This window comes from Parasteatoda tepidariorum, chromosome 5, assembly GCF_043381705.1.
Source record: "Parasteatoda tepidariorum isolate YZ-2023 chromosome 5, CAS_Ptep_4.0, whole genome shotgun sequence".
Lineage (NCBI taxonomy): Eukaryota > Metazoa > Arthropoda > Arachnida > Araneae > Theridiidae > Parasteatoda > Parasteatoda tepidariorum.
This window is the reverse complement of record NC_092208.1, coordinates 32932425-32950587: the sequence shown is the minus strand read 5'-3', so window position 1 is coordinate 32950587 and position 18163 is coordinate 32932425. Positions and strand designations below refer to the sequence as shown.

Here is an 18163-nt window from a genome sequence, read left to right as displayed (position 1 = left end):
CTGTATTTTTAAAACGAAACACCCTGCACATGGAATAAAGATTTTTCTTTAATAAATTTAGAAAAAATATTCTGCATAATGTAATATACAGTATATCAAGCTAATATAAAAAAAGAAAAGTCTTATGATTTCTAAAAATCCTTTAACTAGAATTTTACTTTTGAAAGAAAAAAAATATTAAGATCCCTTTATCAGTTTCGTTTGTAATAATTTAGCATAAAGAATGAAAATATTGGATGTACTTTGATTTTTAAATTGTTTACATGAATTTACATGAAGGTATATATTCATTCGAAAACCAAATTTTTCCTAATTTCAACTTTCCTATGAGTAATAATAATCATAATCTAGTTATGGTTTTTCTAGCAGGGTTTTTCATAATCTAGTTATGATTACGGTAATCAATTTGTCTTAGAGAATCAAAATATCAAAGCATGAATTATAACCTATTAAATTATAACCAATTTACAATAAATTCTAACCCATTCACATTAAATTATAACCTATTTTACATGAAATCAATTTTAGACATTGTCTGAAGTTCACTAATGTAAAATAATAATATATATTTATAATAATAGGGAGATATTTAACAAAAGGAGCGGGAAAGTTTTCTCTTTTCTTCAATTCACAACAAAATCATAAAGACTATTTTTTTTTTTCGTATTTCAAACGTACATTAATTTTCTTTCAACAACACTCTTAAAAAAGTACTAAGTAACTAAATGAAAAAAACTAGAAACATTTCCTTTTTTTGAAAAAAAAATCTAGAAAAAGGTTAAATATATCCAGGAAGGACTCAGCTGTTCTTAACAATATTTGAAATATATGAATATCTGGATTGAAAATAAAACAGCAGCCCATTTACAAGCTACTGAATTATATTTGTAGTGTGTTCACAGTAGTGGCGACATCTCTTTTACTAAAAAGATAAGAGAAATCATAATTCAGTTTAGTTCGCAAACAATTTCGTTAATTTATTTTTCTTTTTAAAAATACTGAAATTTTCTTAATAGAATAAGATTATAGGGGTTTAAATAAAAAGAAGATTTTTAAACATACAGAGTTGTTTTATCTACAACAAAATCGAAATAAAATTGGAAAAAACAACCTACAGAAATTATTTCTCATTTCCAAAAATAAAAATAAAATATTTATTTCATTTTAATCACAGTTTTAACACCACAAATATAAACAAAAACTTGTTGACAAACAAAATAATTGAATGACAGAAAAAAAGTTCACAAAAAAACTAATATTAATTTTTATAAGACATGATACTCTTATAAAAGGACATCCAGTAACTAAATGGAAAAATTAAGAACTTTTTATAAATTTAGTATACTTAAAACTTTTATGTTACTGTCAATATAATTTTTTTTCCCTTTCAAAATGATACAAAAAGTAATTCAAATTAGTATCTTCCATTAAGTATGAAAAAGTCGTGCTGCCATCTAGTTAGAACGCTGTAAAATTATTTTACACATTAATTACAAGATCATTCTTTTTTTTTTTTTTTCTTCAAATAATTCCAAATCATTGGAACTTTGACAGCTAATCAATGGAATTTATCAAATATTAAATTTATATCCTGAAATAAATTTCTGTTATAAATAAAATAAGATCGACCTCATTCATTGAGGCCTTAAAATATCACTCATTTGTTTATTACATACAAATCATAGTACAGCACATATAAAATGCTTTAAGAGAAAATTTTCTTCTATCAAAATCATCTAAATTTACAGTGTCAAAAAGAACAATTGATAGAAATTGAAGTTACCAAGCATGACGAATTCATCAATTTCGAAGCAACTATATTTAATGCAGCTTATAAAAATATCAAAATAAAAATACATTTTTTGAAAATGCACGTTTGAAAATAAATGATTATTAGCATACTTACAATTCATCTGGATTTCTAAAAAAGGTATTCTAAATTTTACAAAATATATCTGTAAAAATCTTATTCCTTATTATTTCCTGAATGTATTGGGAAGTTATCTAAAGTTTTTGGTAAATTTGACTCAATTTCTATTAAGTTGTAAAAATAAACAGTTCTACACAAAGTTTAAAGTACCTCGCTTGAAAAAAGGCACCGAAATTATCGTTTTTAATTATTTATCGTTTTCTAATATAAAATAAATAAATAAATTTTTTTAAACGTTTGAATTATCGCATACGAAAAATAAGTTAGATAGATTATTTATCGTCTGAGAGTTATGAAAAAACACTAATAGTTATTCTGCAAAAATAGGATCTTTAAGGAATACTAATGAAAGTACTTTCATAAAAATAATTGAAAAGAAAAATAACACCTAAAATATAAAGCATAGTTTTAATCTCACTAGCTTTATAGTCTCATTATAAGAGAAGAAAGAAGTTTTTTTTTTAATTACTTCACTCTGGAAATGCATTCTTTCTAAGCGTACGATTCAAATGTGTCATTTTGAAATTTGCATCGTTCGCTACTTTGTAACAAATTGAATTAGAGGAATTAAATTTATACTTGTACAAAGTGAATTTGATTTGTTGAATGTGTATATACATTCCTTTTATTTTTTAAATTTCATTTCGTGATTTTAGCTATTCGGTACTTAAGGTAAATTACTAAATTATTGATGCGATGTTTAAAAATCAATACTAAGGAAACTGTTTAGATATATTAATGTATAAAATCTTACTATATACTAATACTTAATAAGTTAATAAAAGAATTGTCCATAACGTTAAAATATTTGTTCTACAAAAATATTGTAATACTAATAGTATTACTAATCTTATTTCTACATTCAATCTGCATTCATGACGAACACCACAGTTCACATTCCCATTAAAAGTGTTTAATAAATGGAGGTTAACTGTTTATTATCTATTTAAATGTAGAAATAATTTTTTTTACAAGTAGAAGCGATAAGTTTTGCAAAGACGTTAGCCTTAGCATAAATCAAATAAATTGAACGTCAAACTTCATTAGCCTGTACTTTTAATGTTACTTCCTTAAAGTAAAATTTCCCGAATAACGGAAATAGCTTTCGAATTAAAACAACTAGAATATATGCTGGCATATATGCTAGTATGAAATATATCGTAAAATAGATTTGAGTGAACAATATCTTGAAAATGTAAATTCAACTTATAGAGCATTCCTCTAACATGGAACTTTTTTCCTATTTTATATGAAATGAATTTATTTCACTGTTTAGAAAATGTGCCTATTTGGATTTTTATTTATTTAAATACCTAAATTAAAGTTAATAGAGACATAGACATTATAATTCAAGCCATGCATCAGGTTATGGAAATTATATAAATAATATTATATAGTTTATTATATAAATAAAATTTGTTTTAGAATATATATATATATTTGGAAAAGCTTCATTTACAGGAATCGTCACTATCTTAGCATCATTAAGAATTTCGATAAAACATTGCTTTCCGCTTGAGAACCACTATCTAAGCAAGCTTTAATTGACTTTATTTTTCAAATTGTAAACAATTTATTGTACACCAAAAAAGTATAGCTAAATTTTTAGCTCCATAAAAATATTTTATTTTTGAAAATATAAAAAATACTGTGAATTTTATTGCCACAGCTCTTTTAATCTTAGACTCAAGCTTTCAAACGTGCTGGTGAAAAAAAAAGTAATCGCAAATTTTAATAATATAAGAGCGTTTGGCAACCATGTAACAATTTAAAAATTCTTTGCTAATGTGTTAGGCAGATGTATATGAAGTCATAAAAATAGATATTATTCTGCACTCAATTCAAGTTTCTGTAATAGGAAGGTAACCGATAATATTTCTGATTTTTATTCATTGAGAACAAATCTAATGTGATAATAATTTAATGCTAGGAAATATGCCATGCATATTTTTAGCTCACTATGAACTTTGTTTCGCAATGTTGACATTGTAACTGAACATCTCACAAAATAATATAATACATATAATAATATAATATAATAATATAATATGATAATATAATATAATATAATAATATAATACAGTCAAACCCCGCTATAGTGAACCTTCACTATAACCGGGAGTTCACTATATCCGTTATGCAGGCAATTTAACTAATGGTTCCTTAAATCCTCCCTTTTATTACACATTATTCAAATAAATGACTGAAAAATATTATGTAGTAGCCAAAAATGTGTTACTTTTTTATTATTATTCTTGCGCACAAAAAAAGATTTTGTAATCACTAGCTGATGAGCAATCCTCAACATCAGATATGGAAACACTTCCCGACTCTCAGATAATTTTTCCTGAATTTCTGTTATTCTGCTTTATAAACCTGTCTAACCTGCCATTTTAGCACATGAAAGTAGTCTCATAAAATCGTTTAGCAAATCCATCGACATTTGTTTAGATACTGGAGATTGCGGCTTCTTCTAATGCTGAACCACTTCAGAAATGCTTCTTCAACATCCCTGTGATCTGCTTTTCTCAACTTTTTTCTGGCATCTAAATTTTTTTCTTGAGCAGAAATTATTAACTGCCTATTTTTTCATATGTTACAAGCTGTAGATTTGGATAGTTTATATTCTCTGCAAATATCAGATTGATTGCATCCATTTCCAATTTTTCTGATTACGCCCATTTTATCATCAATAAAGAACGTTTTACTTGTACGTTTACTGCTCGCCATACTTAAATTTGAGAAACTTGTTTACAGGCTTTTTTAAACTGAACTGAAAGCAAAAAGGAGTTGAAGTGAGGGCCTTATCAACACATATTAGTGGTGACCAATAATACCTCATTCGCTCTGACAGAAAATGCATATTGATCCCACTGACACCTTACAGGTGCACCATCATCTGCCCTGGGTTGGAAACATCTGCTTGGTTTGTTTAGGGATGGGAAAGTGAGATAAAAGATGCAAACAAGAAAAAATGTTTATCGCTATATTCCCCTCTATAGATGGTTTTAAAAATCGGTGTATGTTTTAATTTTGAAGAAGAAATTTCAAAATTATTACAAAAAAATGAAGAAAAAAATCAGTCGAAGACAGAAAAAAGTTCATTATATCCAACTTTCTCGCTTTTTTGGTTCACTATATCCACAAAAAATAACATTATACGTGCATAGCAAGGCACGGGACNTATATATAAAAAGTTTCATTTACAGGAATCGTCACTATCTTAGCATCTTCAAGTGTTTGGATAAAACATTGCTTTCCGATTGGGAACCGCTATCTAAGCAAACTTTAATTGACTTAATTTTTCAAATTGCAAATCATTTGTTGTACACCAAAAAAGTATAGCTAAGTGTTTAGCTCTATAAAAATATTTTATTTTTGAAAATATAAAAAATGCTGTGAATTTTATTGCTAAAGCTCTTTTAATCTTAGACTCAAGCTTTCAAACGTGTTAAAGGAAAAAATAACAAACTTTAATAATATAAAAACGTTTGGCAACCATGTAACAGCTTAAAAATTCTTAGCTAATATGTTAGGTAGATGTATATGAAGTCATAAAAATTGATATTATTCTGCGCTCAATTCAAGTTTCTGTAATAAGAATGTAACCGACAGTATTTCTGATTTTTATTCATTGAGAAAAAATTCAATGTGATAATAATTTAATTTAAATGCTAGGAAATATGCCATGCATTTTTTTTAGTTCAGTATGAACCTTGTTTTGCAATATTGATATTGTAACTGAACATCTCACAAAATAATATACTACATATAATAATATAATATATTAATATAATATAATAATACAATATAATATAATACTATAATAATATAATATAATACATAAGTACAATAGTTAATTTGAACTACATATCACAGTTTAATATAAATTTGTATCATTAAGAATAAATACGTATTGAAATGATGCCTCCAAAAGGAGGTCATCACGCACAACGTATGTATGTCTGGGTCACATATGTATGTCTGGGAACCTTTGTTCACGTATCACTCATATATAGTGTATAATATAATGTATATTTTAATACAAATAGTGTGTGTAACATAATACGCATAAGGTGTTTTAGCCAAATAGAAATAAACACGCTTAGTTTGAATTTAACGAACTTGTGTGACATAAAAAATGTTTTAGAATGAATTTATTTCAATTTAATTACTGTGTGTGTTTTTAATTTAGACATTTATGTAAAACAAAAACGTGAGAAAATATAGATATATTTTATAACTATCCATTTCTTAGGAAATAAAATTGCTTAAAACTACTCTTAAATTAGCATGTTATTTAAAATATTTGTTTCTAACTATGAAATATATAAGCCCGACTCTCCTAATTCATTACTTAAAGTCAGGGAGTGCATTTATTTAGGAAATTCATTTGAACAATGTGTTATGAGCACAGAGAATTCTCGGAATCAAAATCCGTAAAATGCATGCCATTAGCTTTTTGATATCTAAGAGTAATCTACATCTAGCTGCTAATGAATAAAGAATCGGAAAACATAATTTAGTTTAATGATTTACCCGGTTAATGTATGCGTTTCGTTCAATGCAAATGGAAGGCGTGCCTTTAAACTAAATCATGCACGCAACGATTTGAATTAAACGTGTTCCGCTAAACAGTTGGTCTTATGCTATATTAAATTAGTTTGACAGGTATGGACATCAATAAGGATATGCTTAACATTTCCTCATGGAATACTGCATATCANTAAACTGTATATATATATATATATATATATAAATAACGAAACTCCGGAGAAAACAGGCAAAGAAATGGACAATTTAAAAATCCGGAAAATAAAAGACATCTATTTACCAGCTCACACAATTATATCCGCAAAAAAGAGTGCTTTCTAATATTGCATCAATATGGCCAAAGCAAAATATATCAACACAGTAGTGGGAGAAGTGCTCAATTTTTTGTCCATTTCTTTTTTCCGGTTTTTTGTTATTTTATTTTTATTATTATTTTTAATTTTCGCCTTTTTTCATTGTTCTGTAATTTTTCCTTGTTGATTTTCATCGTGCTTTTTTGTTTTTATTTATTATGCTATATATATATGGTTGCTTACGGTAATGTCTTTGTAATATCCCCTGAATAAGCTACCATGTATGTCACTACTTCAACTTTAATTTCGTTTTAGTATTTTTCTTTTTCTTATTTTCAGGACGTTATTTCCTGTCAATGTTTTTCGGATATCTCCAATTGCATGTGTGTGTGTTTTTTTTTAATCTAAAAAAAATTCCGCACGTTCACATTTAATTGAACCTTGCAATTTCTGAAATTCATTACGTTTACTTTAGAGCTTCTGATATATAACTCTTAGTTATAGAGTTACGTCAATGGGTTCAAAATTGTCCGAAACAGCTGGGTTGCGATAGATAAAATAATGAAATGGTTATCAGACTTGGCGACGTTTCTCCACAATTTCTTTTTCTTCCTCCGCACTGAGAACTTAAGCTCTCTTCAGTGATTTTCATTGACATTTCAAATAGCTTTCCATTGTTTGTAAAAGATATCGTATGTTTAGTTAGAGCCGGATGTGGAATTCGCATCGCCAAGTCATCGCTGTGATTGAACCTGGATTACTCTGTTGGGGGGTGAGCGCTCTATCCCTTTAGCCACCAGGGCATAGCATGTAAATATAGAGCTATATTTAAATTTTAATAATACTTCATAAATAACTGGAAGAAAGATATGGTTTATCGACGGAGATCAGTCAAAAATACATGACCCATCGATCTAAGCTTTTTAATTCTGGTAATCTACCTGGAATTGTATCTGCTTTGTTACAATGTTTTTTATTTCTCATTTTCTAACCCTATTATTAGGTTTTTATATGCTTTACAAGTTTACATTGGAATAAAGGACTTATAACTATCTCTAAACATTGAAATTTAGAGATACAACAGTAGGAAAACTTCTATGATTTATTTTTTTCCAATCTCATTTTCAAAATGTATTGAAATGCATCTAATGATGGGATTTTCAAGAGGAAATTTTGCCGTTCATAATAAAACTAAATCTACGACATTAGACACAAAGCTTTCTTTCAATGATAAAATATGAATTTTTTCCGATTGATTTAAATTCTTGACACTCAAAATATGAGGTTGGGGGTAACCGTTATCTGAGGCATATGGTATGAATAGTTACGAGGCATCTGTCCTGGCCATTTGGGACTTAAGTTTGTCCTGGCCATTAAGTCAAAGTTTTAGTTAATGTTTTTTCTTGATAACTGCTCATCTAGTTAATGTACTTTACAAATCAGTACTTAACATGATAATCTAATTAATGTACTTTTCAAATCTGTACTTAACATGATAATCTAGTTAATGTACTATACAAATCTGTACTCAACGTGATAATCTAGTTAATGTACTTGACAGATTTTTGATAATATAGTATTATTGGAAAGCTTAATAATTTTCAAAAAATATGAAAAATGAAGGAGCTGCTTTATTAGATTAGGGTAAAAAGGGCTTTTAAAATTGTATCAGATTTTCCTCAAACCACCCTTTCGACAGTTGAGGTAAGGCCCAATAACGCAGAAGAGAGGGGAAATTTTGGTGTCCTTTATGACCATTTTACTCTGTGAATATTATGCTATAGCTTTAAAAAAATACACTTGATTATGAAACACATTAATCCATGTGAAAAATACGTTTTAATAATTATGTATTATTTCTAGTTATTTTTAATTATTTTTTAATGGTTGTTAAAAAATTTTGAAATTTAAGGTACATATAAATATTTATACGTATATTATATATATAATTGAATTATTATATTATAATTACTTCGTAATTTAAAACGATAAATTACAAACATTTTTATCTTCATTTCTTAAGAACTGTTCAACCAATACCCTACGCATTTTCAGTTCGTAATATAAAATTGGTTGTATTGAATTGGTATGAAATTTTTGACCATTAATAAATTAAATAACAAAAAATTTCTCGTGGAATCATCCTCAGATAAAACAAGTTTTGTGATTTTGTGAAGAAAAATTTTTTTTTTCTATTATTCCGGAGATGAGTTGAAATACCCAAAAAAGTTAATTTAAGATTAAGTTCACTACTTCTTAAATTATTGCGACACTTTTTACAGATTCCAGATACCCTTATAGTTTGAGAGTCACGAATCTAAATCAGTTGTAAAAAAGTCTCGCTGATTCAAAGAAAGTTTAGTTTTGTGTCTGATTTTGTAGTTTAAAATATTGTTTGCAATAAATTATTGGCATACATCAATTGGCCCTCTAACCCTAAAGACTGAGTCTTAGTACTGAGTCTTAGTAAAATACAGTCATAAGATCAAATGTCATTTTGGGTGACCATTTTTTTTTTTTTTTTTTTTTTTTTTTTTTTTTTTTTGGTGTCCGCTTTTGCGCACCCAAATTAAATCAAAAGCTTATAAATTAAATCAAAAGGCATATATATTGAATGAAAGGTTTATAAATTTAAGGTTTCACAGGAGGTAAATGTTGTGTATTTTTGGAACTTCCTTTTAATATTCTCAAAATTATACAACAATCATGAATACATGTCTAAAATACCTAACTATCCAATGATCGAGCGAAACTAGTTTGAATCAAAAACCATCCCACAAGTAAATACGAATGAAGTTGAAGTAGCTGACGAGTGCAGCGAGGAAGAATTGGGGTACCCTAGTTTTATATAATACACATTATAGTAAAACCAATTTAGTTAGAGGATAAATACAATCCAAATAAAAAAATTTCCTTCAGAATAGTTGTAAGAGTTTTAAACAAATTACAAATGAAACAGAAAAGGAAGGAAAATTTTCAGACTGAAAAAAAAAACGGAAAAGAAACTGCGGATAACGATCTATTATAACTGCCAAATTAGTGTATTTTAGGAACAATTTTCCTTACTATCTATTTGTATGGTTTCAACAGTAAGGATTTGCCAGAAATCCCAAAAGTATACGGCGAAATACTTATTACGATGCACATAGTTTTTCCGATAGTAATAAGAACAAATGAAGACAAAGCCATAATATAAGAGCAACGATGAAACATAACAGAAGGAACGAATAAATAAATGCTTAATAAAATGATAGAAATGTCTGAGAAAGAAAGAATATATATGATAACGATGAAATAAGATGACGTAAGTATAGAGATTTGGATGGAGTTATGCTTTTTCGATTTCTATTTAGTGACAAATCTAATGATGCTGGATAGTTATGTAATGGGTGCTATTATGTAGTCGTTTAGAATATTCATTGGGATATTCGGTATTTACATAAAGGGAATATAAATAATGGTACATTTCTTTTAGCGAGTTGAAAGTAAATTTTTATACGTGTCTGTTGTATTTTGTTTTAAAAAATGGCCTCACATACTAAAAACTGTTGTATTTGCCTGTGACCCTGGTTAACACGAAAGTGCCAAAATGAATTAAGTAGCATTTAAGACAGAAAATAAAGAGAATTAAGAGAATTTTAATTTGTATGAGATATGAATAATTAATGAATTTCTCTCATATTGCGCATGCGTGGAAAGCATAAAAAAGTTCTTAACTTCATTGTACATCATATTTGATAATTAAAAAAGTACGATTTGAATATCTTGTAGATTTAAAAAAATTCAAAAATTGTTTTTAAGTTGCTTTTTTAAACTTTGGAAGAAATCTCAGAAGAAAAGTGGGATTTCCGGAAATTTAATTTTGTATCATATGAGTATGCACATTTCCGTTTGCAAATTCAATAACAGCCTTTCAATAATCGCCTGTGCACCAAAATGTGATTGTATAAGGAAAGAAAACATGGGGTTTGATACACGACCGTAATGCAGGTGTCATTATTGTGAAATCTAGTTTAATAGCAATATATGCTATTTGTGAAAAAAAAACTCCTATCATATAAAACTTTCCTTGTAAAAAGTACAAAAGCTACTTAAAAAATCGCTCAAGACATTCAAATTGGACTTTTTGCATTAACTACTAAATACGATTCACTGCATAATTATGAAGAAAATAATACTTCGCACGCTCCTGGCACAGTGTGTTCAAAGACATTATTTAATCATTTCTAATTTATTTCCCGTCCCTCAAATTTCGGAAAGCTGTTTTCATAAGTCTAAGTGTTCAAACTGTTTTCATAAGTATGAGAAGTTAACTGATCTAAACGTCTCTAACGTCACCTCGAAGTATTTTTTGAGAAATTTAAAACATATGTCAAAAACTGAAAGTGTCTCTTAGTGGTAGAGTAGATCTTAATAAAATCTCTTAAGGAAAATGATTGGGCGCGGAGCATGTATGTAAGAAGTACTCAGGTATTTCTTATTGAGATTGCTGATTATATCCATTAATGAGCATTTTAAGCATACCACATTACACAATAATCAATTGGACCGTATTTTCATCTTGCAGCTATTTTGCCATAATTAGTTCGCTTTAACACGTGAGAAAAAGCATGTTCAAAAGTACCATATCATGGTAAACCGTGTTCTGGCTCTATAGGTATACCGATCACGTTGGTAATTTTTACCGAAATGCTTTGGAAATGATTTTTGAAAATCAACAATGAAATATGGTTTTGTAATGTATGATGAAATCTTATAAATGGGATAAAATTTGGTAATTTTCATATGATACCTTAGATAAAGTGAATGGCAATGTTAAATTTAATTTTCAGTTTTGTATTTTTTGCAAAATGTATGGTAATAAAAAGCGTAATTTTGAAAACAAGGATTTCCGAAAAACCGTTGCCGTATGAGTTGAAAAATTAGCAAATGAATGGTTTAAATACCGTATATTGGTTTTCTTCACAAGTATTATAATTGTGTATCTAAAAAAATGCCATTACTTTACGGTACGTTAATCATACTAAATTTTTTTTACGTGTACTGTTTAAATAAATACTTTCAACTTTTGAAAAAAAATAACTATTTTATGCAAAGAAAAAACAATTTATATCCTGGCAGTCAGTGGGTTAGTGAGCGGTATCTTACAGTGGGATCTGTTTTCCCCAATTTTTCAAACAACATGCAATGGATAAAAGCTTAGGCACATTTAACGTATCTGAATATATTTTAAAATATGGTAAACTGTGTAATGATAATTTTTTCCTTTAAGGTAATTCAGAAAAATTGTTAAGATTCTTAGGAATTGAATTAGATTTTATCACTTCATTATAATTTGATCTAAAATAGTCTTCTATACTTCTGTTTAGTATAAATATGATGCTCAATTAGTAATTTATATTTAATAGTACAGATCAATAGTTTTATTCTCCCAAGAATTTTAAACACAAGTGCTTTAGTAACCGTGTATTGCATTTTATTCTCCTTAAAAACTCCCAAAAAACGACTAACATTATGAAGGATAGTCTAAAAATTTTATTTACCATAACTGCTTATTTATCACCAATATTTCAGATCAATGACTTGTTTTTGCGATCAATCTAAAACTGAGGAACTCGAGAAACTATATATTGATAATTTTATTGTCTCTGTTTTTTTTTTTTCAATTTCCTGGTAGAGTCAATAATCTGTGCGAATCTGGAAAATTTAATGGAGACCTGAAAAGCAATAGAATTGAAACGTGCTAGTTTCGTGGTGCTATTTTGTTTCACAACAATACTGGAATTCCTCAACTGAAACAACAAAAAAACTTCAGAAATTTATCTAGAAATTATGAGCCCTCCGTTCCATAGTCCATATGTCTCTATATTACTTTTGCACCGTTTATGATTTCAAAGTCGTTCTTCCTTGGACAGTGCCTTCAAATTTAAGTCATGGTGAGCGTGATAATTCTGGACAATTCTTTTAAGCGTCATTGAATGATACAATATGGCTATTTTCTCGCTATTGATTTACTTGATCCAATAATTCAGAATCAGGGTCAAAATTGATTTTTGGAATATTTCAGAATAGTGCCTTCCCTTAAATCTAATTAGTACATTTATTTCATTGTTCTCTTTTTTTTAGTAATTTGATTAATACTATTTATTCGTTATTTATGTTACAAATTATTCTAAATAAGTTTTTGTGTATTTATTCAACAAAAAAACTGTTTCATCTTACTAAAAAAATACTTTTCATTCATTAGTTTGAGACTGCAATTATGCAATATTTTGCTTACTAAAAAAATTTTTCAACGAATCACTTGGTTTGCTGGACAAGCATCAGAATAAATTTTTTTGCCCAGAAATCGATACTTCATATCTTATGAAGTTGCTTCCTTGGTATTATTCTCGTGTGTTAAATTTGCTTATTAGTTTTCTTTTCTAAATTGTAAAAAAATTACTTCGAATCTGTTCACAAAAATGATTGAATGCTTTTTAGATCTTTCTTGTAACTAGAAAATTGATACAGTCAATCTTAAAATCAAGAAAGAAATGTTTCAAAAATTCCTTTATGATTTATTTCTATTTTTTTAAACTGAACAGTTTTCAAAAGATACTGGTTGTTTTGAAAATGCTTTTCCTAACAATTCTTTTTCTATTGTCAAAAACATAAAATTGTTGAATATGTCATAAATTTAAAGAAAAAGCTCAGAATATTGGGACATTTTGTAAGAGCTCAATTCTTAGTTTTTTTCAATCAATGAACAGAAATGTATTATTCTATTGTGTTTAGTCATCTTTGACTAAGATTAAAAGAAAAGAAATTTTTTTTTGATATTGCAATCGATTTTTTTAAATTTAATTATGTTGAAGAATTAAGGCATGAAAGTGTTGAACGTGCTATAAATAGTAGTTAAACCTATGGCGATTATTATATTGCAATTTTATATCCTAGCTAGTTTCTATAGATTATAATTTCATTATTTTTTTCAATTAAAACATTAAAAAAATAATCACAACCATTTGTACAAAAAAAACTTTTCATTTGAAAATGGACTGCTTGTTTTATTAAAGTATGTTTCTTTTTCAAATTAGTGTAACCACAGTTTTATATACATTTTCCGTATGAGGAGTACTTTGAGTGTCTGGAAATTTAAACCTTTGATTCCAAGTCATTTACTTAGTGTAAACGAATTTGTACACATTTTTCAAATTCAAATTTCTTTGAGTATATCAAAATTCGAAGTTTAACTCCATAGTCATTAACTTAGTGCAATAAACTTTCTATACATTTTCCATGTATGAAATATATTTAGCATCTGGAAATTCAAAACTTAACTACATAGTTAAACTTAAATGCTAATAGTTAAACTGTTTATAAAACTTTTCTAACGAATGCAATTTGCTTACATTTCTTTCATTTCAGCATAATATATGTCAAGTTTATGCCGTAGAGATTTTATTTGAAGGTAGAGATTTTGCTTGCTAGAGTTCTTAGGAAAGTTAAAAGTTAAATGGAATCTGTCTTATCTGAAATAAAATCTGCGTAGTTTCCGTTCATTCGAATTTATTGTTTATTTTGTATTTTTCAAATCAAAAGTTGCTAGGCACTATTTCAAGTAAGGTTCAAAATAAATAAATGTAATAAAACTTCCACTAAGCATTATCAAAATAAATGAATAAAATATTGGTTATTCTTTGAACAAAACTAACCTTTTCAGAGAGTTCAATGAGTTATTCTTTATAACTTAAAGTTTTATTTTAAAACAAAATTTCTACTATTTATTGCTGAAACTGATACTAATTTAATTAAATTTGAAGTTAATGTAAATTCAGACTAAATTTATACGATATTATATAGCATTTTAACCAAAATATATTTATTAACTAAAATACACTTTTTCAACTTGGACTAAGAGATTTAGAAAACGATTTCTATACAAGATAAACATTTAAATTGACCTAAAACCGATTCTTTTAATGATTAAATTATANTATATACATGACAACGGCATTTTACAATGAATGAAAACAAAAAGCATATTTGTTATCATAATTATTGATATAACAATTTACATGTTTCACTAATAATATAATTATCTTATGTTATTACAAATTTTCATATTAATCCTTACTATGAAATTTTTACTGCACACAAGTAAATGAAAAATATTTTGGTGAAATTTTAAATAGAATTCTTGAATGTTTATTTTTGTGATTAGATAACAATTTGTCTATCAACCATTTTCAAAGATTTATTCAAAAAATTGCTAATCGAAACTAATTAGCTAATTTCTAAAGAAAAAAAATATGCTCAATAAATTTAGTCATGGAGAAGTAATTTCCTCAACAGACCATTCTAGGGGTTAATAACAGCTGACGTGGTGCATGTGTGCAGAATAAATGCATTAACACCAGCCACAATGGAGAAGGAATATTTAAAATAAGCCTAAATTCAATTAAGATTTAATGAACTGTTAAATTAATTAGAAAACCGACAACTGAGGTTTATTTTTTTGATATTTTATAAGGTTCCATTGCCATTAAACGAGAATTTAGAGATTAATTTACTTAAAATAAACATATATTGACTGCAAAATTTATCATGCATGGGAATTACATGAGAAACTACTTTTCTTTTTAAAAATATATATGAGAATTCTAGTGGCTCCAGCGTAGAATCGTATCAAGATTCTGTCAATAGGGTTATACCTAATCACCACCCTTAATTTGTATTCTTTGAACACTGGAGAAAACTTTATTCAGTAAAATATGGACAAAAAGGATTGCATATTGTTTCTTATAGCGAGGTTATAACAATTTATCCTGTGTAACAAAATAAAGTTTAATAATGTCGTATTTTCTATAGAGTTTTAATGTAAATTCGTAAATATTTTTTAAATCTAATTGGGTATTCTTCACGTGTTGACAATTCATTTTAAGCTAAATTAACATTCAATTTGAAATGAAATTTAAAATATTGTTACAACTATATTGTCAACTAACTATAGCTTATATATTTTTTATAAGTCCTGATTATATTGGATGTAGAATAAAATTTTATATCTGAAATTGTTATTAAAATCATGAAATTGTATGTGCTTACAGTAGTTTATGTACCTATTGCATGTACTTATAGTGTAATTTTTAATTTCATTCAGTTAAAAATATCACTGTAACTTCATTACTCAAAGTGATGACTCTCAAAGGATGCTGGATTCAAGGGTAAGGGACATGTCAAATTATGGCATGGTTTTAATTCTTTATACAATGTAAAAACTGTAGTGTACTACCTCTTCGAATTAGGTGTTGAAAAGAAATCGTGCAAATGAAAATACTACATATCAAGTTTTATCCAAATGAAGCGATCATATACACTTTGATAATCTAATCTAAACACCAAAAATGTTGTTGTTGTTGTTGTTACTTTACGTCGCACTAGAGCTGCACAATGGGCTATTGGCGACGGTCTGGGAAACATCCCGGAGGATGATCCGAAGACATGCCATCACAATTTTGATCCTCTGCGGAAGGGATGGCACCCCCGCTTCGGTAGCCCGACAACCTGCGCGTGAAGTCGAGCACTTTACGGTAGCACAGTTTAACGAGGACCAATACCGCACACCCTCGGTCCCTACGCAGACTGATCCAAGTGGTCACCCACCCGCACACTGACCGTAGCCAGTGATGCTTGACTTCGGTGATCTGCTGGGAACCCTGTCTTAACGATCAGTCCACTGCGGGACACACCAAAAATGAGGAATGCTTATATAAAACTCAAGCGCATTTACAACACTTATGAATTATTTTCGCCTAAAAAATGGTGTACGTGTGAAAACTGTCAGTAAACTGTTTATTATCGAAAATGAGAAGATATAAGGTTGCTCTTTGATGAAGATAATTATGTTCTCAAAATGACCATTGACAATTTATCTGCCAATCATATTAAATTATTCTTAATATAATTCTATCAGCTACTGTTTTACTAAGCCTAATTAGGATTTATTTTAGTGTTTCCTTGTGCTGCACACAGGCTTGTTTTGCAATCCAATTTTATTTCAAGAATCGCCACTTGCTTGCATTTCTAAATAAATTACTCTTCTTGTTAACTCGATCATAAAAATAACTTTTTTGATTCTTGTTTGTATTATATCTCATTTTTACAAAGTATAGAGCTACTGAACCTTAAATCCGGTGACAACTACTTTGCACCAAAAGAAGTGCAATGGAATTATCTTTGCTGTAAGATTACAACAGCTATCCTTAATGTTCCACTACATCCGTTTTGGCGTAAAGTAGTTGCAGGGAAATGGTGCAGCAAAACACAAAGACTTGCCCTTAGTTTTACTATTTTCAGTGTTAAAATGCACTGCAATTTTTCCACAGTGTATACATTTGAGCCACTAAAAGTAAACATGATAAGTGGCATGCTCACTTGTATAAAGAAAGAATTTAGGAAGAAGTTTTCTCCCTCTAGTTGCCATAACAATTGTCACGCGTTATTTCTGCTGAAAAAAAAAACTAAGATAGAAGCATACAGAAAATAATTTAATTTTTTTCACTAGAGTCTTACTTACGATCTATTGCTGACCGCCGACAACAGATTCGTCTTTACTGAAGATCCGATGATTGATGGCCCGACATTCGGTGGCATGCACGCACTGTTTTCTCGTACTTCTGTGTCAATTTTGGTAGTAATCTTCTACAGTTCACACTATGCTTACCCACGTAAACGTACCAGATTAACCAACTGTGTGTAGACTTCACTGCATAGGACATTGACGGAGACACTAAATTCGTACCGTTACGTACCGACCGAAAAAAAATGCAACCCGATCAGACAAACATCCTTCAGAAAGGCAATCTAAACCTGACTCATGCCACTTCTGTGAGATTTTTGTCCACTTTTAAAAAAATCATAATTAGAGCTCAACAAAACCATAAAGTACTGCATACTAATATAAGAAGAAAGAAAAGAAGAAGTTAAAATATGAAAAACAAAGCATGCAAACATGCACAGATAAATAAATCCTTAACTACTACTGTCACATGTGTTAGTAAAATGACTTAACTGCATTATATATATATATCAGTCAGCTCGAATAGTGCTTGAAAAAATAAGTTTTAATTTACATTGCATAATAAAACCATCAATAGTGATCATTAGTTTTTTCTTCTTCATCCATTCAGTCTTTTTCTGATGCGTAGCAATAAAACATAAATGGTAGAATAATCAAGAAAATAGAATAAATTCCATATTTTTCTATCATAGCAAGGCCGAAATCTGATAGTAAATCAGACTTTTTATTAAATTGTCCCTCGATTCCAGATAATTTATTACGCTTTGCTGTCAAAAATTGTACAGTAGAAGGAAGATTATGTGGTATTGATTCTACTATCTA

General features: G+C 28.3%; 1 protein-coding gene across 2 annotated transcripts in view; it reads right to left on the bottom strand.

Annotated features, from left to right (window-relative positions):
* Positions 1-17790, bottom strand: part of LOC122270122 (meiosis-specific protein MEI4-like) — a 59554-nt gene extending 41764 nt beyond the window's left edge. For both annotated transcript variants that reach the window (XM_071181259.1, XM_071181258.1), the window contains exon 1: positions 17339-17790. The gene's annotated coding sequence lies outside the window, so the exon portion shown is untranslated. The remainder of the gene's footprint in view (positions 1-17338) is intronic.
* Positions 17791-18163: the final 373 nt, after the last annotated feature.